The 5,542-nt window shown below is 40.3% G+C and overlaps 1 pseudogene across 1 annotated transcript; it reads right to left on the reverse strand.

Moving 5' to 3' along the window:
• Window positions 1–699: 699 nt before the first annotated feature.
• LOC311608872 lies at window positions 700–3,582 on the reverse strand (annotated as a pseudogene). Its single transcript has 2 exons — window positions 3,444–3,582; window positions 700–1,082 (listed from the first exon to the last, which is right to left on the reverse strand). The product of its transcript is annotated as an uncharacterized misc_RNA (transcript).
• Window positions 3,583–5,542: the final 1,960 nt, after the last annotated feature.

The raw sequence follows: 5,542 nt of genomic DNA on the forward strand, positions 1-5,542 counted from the left end.
TCAGACAGTGTGTTAAACACTGTAGTTCTTGTATTAGTAATCCCTCTGAAATACCAAAGAGAGCAAATTCAAATCTTAGGTATGTGCCCGCTGATTCTCGAGACAAGCTTATCCAGGACTGGGACTTTCGAGGGCACAGATCCTGTTAGTCATTTTTGTCAAGGCTTATGGGCCTGGATGCCTGTACTGGCAGAGTGATTTTGAAATGGAAGCTTCTTGCTGTGAGTTACAAGTTTGCTTCTACTAAACCGGGAGTCCTGCTTCACATAGAATGAAGAAGGAATCCAAAAGCCAAATGTAAATTACTAAGGAGTGCTTTTAGTCTCAAAAGGAATCAGGGAATATGATTAAAGCCAATTTCTCAAAGCAAACAAATAGAAAGGAGCATTTTGTACTTTAGCAGACATTAAATTTATATTAATGGGCACATTTAAATGGGCCTGGTATCAGAGCTGTGTTTCCGTGGATCCTGTCTCTCGAATTTAAATTTATTGTTGACCACACTGTCACCCTATGAAAAATGAGAAAACATTTTTTGGCCTCCTTTCTTGCAGAGAACCTTGATTGGATTTCTATATTTGTTGCAGAAAATTCTCTCTCACATTAGACATGCTAAGAAGTTTCTTGGGGACCAGGCCACCATCTTCATTTCTGTTTATTTCTGTCTGCCCCACTCCCCACAAGATGCATAGAACTACTTTATTTGCAGTGGAGCAGGAATTTAATCAATAAGGCAAATCCCATGTCGTCATCACCTGAATCCTTGGACTCCTCCCTCCTCTCCTCTCCTCTGCTGCAGCAGAGGCAGAACCAGCAGCAGGAGCTGCAGAGCCAGGGGCAGCAGAAACACCCACAGCCCACCAGCAGACACAGTGGCGAGCTTTCCAACACCCCGAGCAATACATGGTCAATGCTTTCTCCATTCAGCTCACTGATGCCCTTCTTGAGCCAGTCTCCGTCCTCCTCGATGCCCACGCTGCCTAGTATCTTCTTGATGTCTTTGGCCATAGGAGAGGAGTGGACCCTGCGGGTGGCCAGCAGGTAAGAGGCGACATAGAGGATGTCGGCCGTGGCAGACAGGGCTCACGCTTGCGACCTCAGTGGCGTCGGGCAGTGAAAGGCTTATTTCTGTCTTAACAGCAAGTTTGAACTGAAAACTTACGGAAGGAAAAAGTGTGAAATAATGTGGATAACATTGTCATACCAGTTTTCTCTGAAATTGCATTAATTAATAAGTTCAGTTTATAGTGAGTGGTATCTACCAAGGTCAGATACTTGAAGCTTTCATGTTCAATGCAGTATAACACAGGCAAAGTATTCTTTGGTTCCTTCCAGTTTGATGGTTAGTAAACTATAAAGTAATCCTTGCATTGACCAAAGCAGATTCTTCACTGACATCTTTAAAAGCCAGTGTTATAGAGACCCCTGCAAAGAAAAGCTGAATTAAAATTTGATATTTGTTCTTTTGGATATCTATTTTATTTTATTTTATTTTTAATTTAATTTTTAATATTTGTACTCTATCTACTCAACAAAGAGATTGGAAGATGTTTGTGCTGGCTGATTTGTTTTTTTCAACTTGACACAAGCTAGAGTCATCTAAGAGGAGGGAAACTCAATTAAGAAAATGCTTCCATAAGATCAGCCTGTAGGCAAGTCTGTGGGGCATTTTCTGCATTGACCATTGAGGCAAGATGGCCCAGCCTCCTGTGTATTGCATGACTCCTGAGCTGCTGGTCCTAAGGTGTATGAGAAAGTAAACTGAGCAAGCCAGAAGTACCAAGCCAGTAGATAGCACTCCTCCATGGCCCCTGCTTTAGTTCCTGCCTTCAGGTTCCTGCATCACTTCAGATTCTGCCCAGATTTCCATGAGTGATGGATTCTTACCTGGAAGTGTAAGATGACATAAGCTCATAATGTTTGACCATAGCAAGAGAAGCCTGAACTAAGAAAGCATTTATATAATTAAGTTGTTAACTAAGAGAAACTTATCTTGAAAGGAGCAAAAGAGTAGACATCTCTGGGGATCCAAGATAAAAAAAAAAAAAAAAGCAAGAGCAAGACAGAGAACAGAGATAGATAGATAGATAGATAGATAGATAGATAGATAGATAGATGGATGGATGATGGGTTGAGAAACAAAAGCATAAACAATGCTGTGACCAACCAAATTTTTGACAGAGGAGACAAAAGCATGTAGTGTAAGGAAAGAAAAAACTTTTTGATGAATGGTGCTGACAATACTGGTTATCTATCTACACAAAAGTAAAATTAGATCCACATCTTTCACCTTGTACAAATGTCTCCATCAAGCCCCTTCCTTCAGGTCTCAGGAACCTTGTAGAAGAGGAGGTGGAAAGAAGAAAGAGGCAGAAGTGATGGAAGGTATCAGAGAAACAAGGCCTTCTAAACCCAACAGGACTGAAGCTCATATGAACTCAGCAGAAGCTGAGGTAGCACGCACAGGGCCTGCATGGGGCTGCACCACATGGTGAACTACAGCTGAAAGGAAAAGAGGACACAAGCCCCCGTCCCTACCCCAGAAGCTATCTCCAATTGATAACCATTTGTAAATGAATATTTAGTTTTCTCTAAGAGAGTCTCACTGGGGAAATAAACTACTTTTAAGGGTACACTGCATTCTCTAGCAGTAGTTGGACACCAGAAAATGACTCAATGGCATTGTTGGAGGACCTTTGTCCCATAATACTATTTCAGGGCTTTTGCTTTTTCTGTTTTTATTTTCTCTTTTCTTTTCCTCCCTATAAACCTTGGAGATATATATATATATATATATATATATATACATATATATATATGCCTTTTTACATCTCAACTGTAGTTTGCCCTCTGTCTTCTCCTCTCAGCAGTCCCTCCCCCAACCTCCTCTCTGCCCCTCCCCGCCTACTCCTCCCTCCTTTCTATTCAGAAAAGGGCAGGAGTTACAATAAGACTAGCCATCTTCACTCATATAAAGCTGGATAAAGCAACCCAGTATGAGGAAAATGGCTTGGGTTATGTATTATGACTTCCAGTTTAGTGTTTTTATGGGTTTCCCAAGTGAACAAACAAGTGGGTCTCTGCATCTGTGTCTGTTTCTTGTACCTTTTATTGTATTTTTTCCAAAATAATATTTTTATTGATTCTTTGGGAATCTCACCTTGTCTATCCTGATCATACTCGTCTCCCAGACCTTTCATGTCTGCTCCTCTGCCCTGTGACCTCCCACCCAACAACAACAACAATAACAAAATTTCAAATTGAGTTGTTCACACACTCACTGGAGCATGGTAAAGCTCCTATTGGCCAGCCCCCTAAAGAAAACTGAGTCCTCCTCTCCCTCCTCCCCCACCAGAAGCCATTAATTGTAGAGAGCTACACTACAGCATCCTTATCTTACTTTTAAAGAGTTTCCTTTGATGGTTTCCTTTTTAGGGCTTTACTTTTTGGGTAATCAGGGTTATAACCTTCCCTGTTGCCCCTTTTCGACTGTGAGTCTGCAGTCATCTCATTGATATCAATGATAAAGTAGCTTCCTTGCTCTTTACAGTCAGCTGGAACCCAGATCATAGGCTTCTTCATGGTTTGTGGCAACAGCACAGATCATGACCACAGTAGGATCATGGACCCAAACAAGACCCTCAGAGGCCACTGGGACCCTGGACTTTCATCATGACCTCAGGTGGCACATAGGCTATTCACATCAATGTGGCTCCCAGCAGCAGCATGGCCCATAGACATCAGCATGATGTCAAGCTGCAGCATAGACCATCCTCGTGGTCGTTGGTAGTTAACATGGGCCAGGGACATCAACACATACTTCGGCTGCAGTAGGACCACAGACCCAGACATGGCCCTCAGCAGCACAAATATAGAAGGCTTCACAAATGTGACTGCCATCCTTGTGCAGGGTATTCTTTTCTGTATCATTTCAATCTTAGTATATGCGCTGCTGAAGCCAGCACTTTGTACCTTTCCTTGAGTGGGCTCTTTTCCTTCTGTTTGTTTGGTTTGTTGTATTCTGGTGTGCTGTTTTTCTTTGTTTTGTTCTCTTTTAATTTATTTTATTATTTATTAGTGACCATTAAAAGCCCATTTGTTTTCTAATGAGAGACAGAAAAAGGGTGGATAAGGATGGGAAAGGAGATGGGGAAGAACTTGGAGGAATACAGGAAGGGGAAAGTATAGTCAGAATATATTTGGTGGAAAAAATACACACAAAATCCCTCTCTGGAAATGCTAAAACTTTAAAAACAAAATACAGAAATATTCCTTAAGGTATCAATGTAGGGGAAATGTTTTTGAAAAACTGTAATAGCCCAGGAACCACCCTATGAATTAACAGAGAAGCATACACAAAATTGAATTTTTTTTGCACAGCAAAGGAACTCAGTAGAGCAAACATCCCACAGAAAGGGAGAAAATCCTTAGCAGCTGAATTTTACCCATGGGGTTAACACCCAGAATTTATGAAGTTCTTCAAAATTTAAGCATAAAGGAAACAAAATTTCCCAACAATCGGCCAAAGAAAGACCAAAAAGTTATCAAAAGAAGAAACATTAGCAGTCTATAGCTTTTTTCAAAAATATTCAACATCCTTAGTCATTTTTTTAAAATCCACATTAAGCTACTTTGTTATGACCACAAATGTTGAAGAGGATGTGGAAACAGAAGAACCATTATTCGCTGCTAGTGGGAGTGAAAATTGGTACAGCCATTATGGGAATCAGTTTTGAGATTTCACACACACACACACACACACACACACACACACACACACACACACCATATGACCTAGCAACACCACTCATGGGCACAATACAAAGACCTCCACAGTTTACTAGAGGGATGTCTGTGCATCCATGCTTTTTGCTATTACAATAACAAGGGAATGGAGCTAAGCAACACATCCATCAACCAATGAACAGGTAATGAAAACGTGGTAATACAAGAAAAGGAATTTTACTTAGCTATGAGGAAACATGAAAGTTATAGGATATATAGATTTGGAAAGGATAATATTGAACAAGATGACCAAAATTCAGACAACACCAACAGCAACAACAACAACAACAATAATAACAACACTCTATGTGTCTTTCCTCATATGAAGATCCTAGCCTATAATACACAGATGTGTTTACATAAACAGATGTTGTGTGGGCACTGTCTTAAGAAAGGAGACTAAAAGAGGGTCATGTGAGGTGATGATAAAGGACATGGTGCTAGCAAAATGACACACAAATCATGAAAGAGAATATAAAGCTATTTTTTTTGTTTCAACTCTGTCATTTTTTTCATGGTGGATATGTGAATTCATATCTCTAGGTACCGAAGTTCCAAGAATTATTTTATACTCCACAGAATCTAACATGTGTTCTTCATTTAAAGCAGGAATTGTGAGAGCTGCTCTCTCTTTCATTGACCAGTTGTGCTGTAGGAATCGCCATGATTAATTACAGAAGAAATTTGTCACATTGGATCACTTCGAAAAAGTGAATTAAAAAAAAGTCATTTTGTGTGGTGGGTTTTGAAACTTGAA

This window comes from Acomys minous (assembly GCF_964271855.1).
Source record: "Acomys minous genome assembly, chromosome: 11".
Taxonomy (NCBI): domain Eukaryota; kingdom Metazoa; phylum Chordata; class Mammalia; order Rodentia; family Muridae; genus Acomys; species Acomys minous.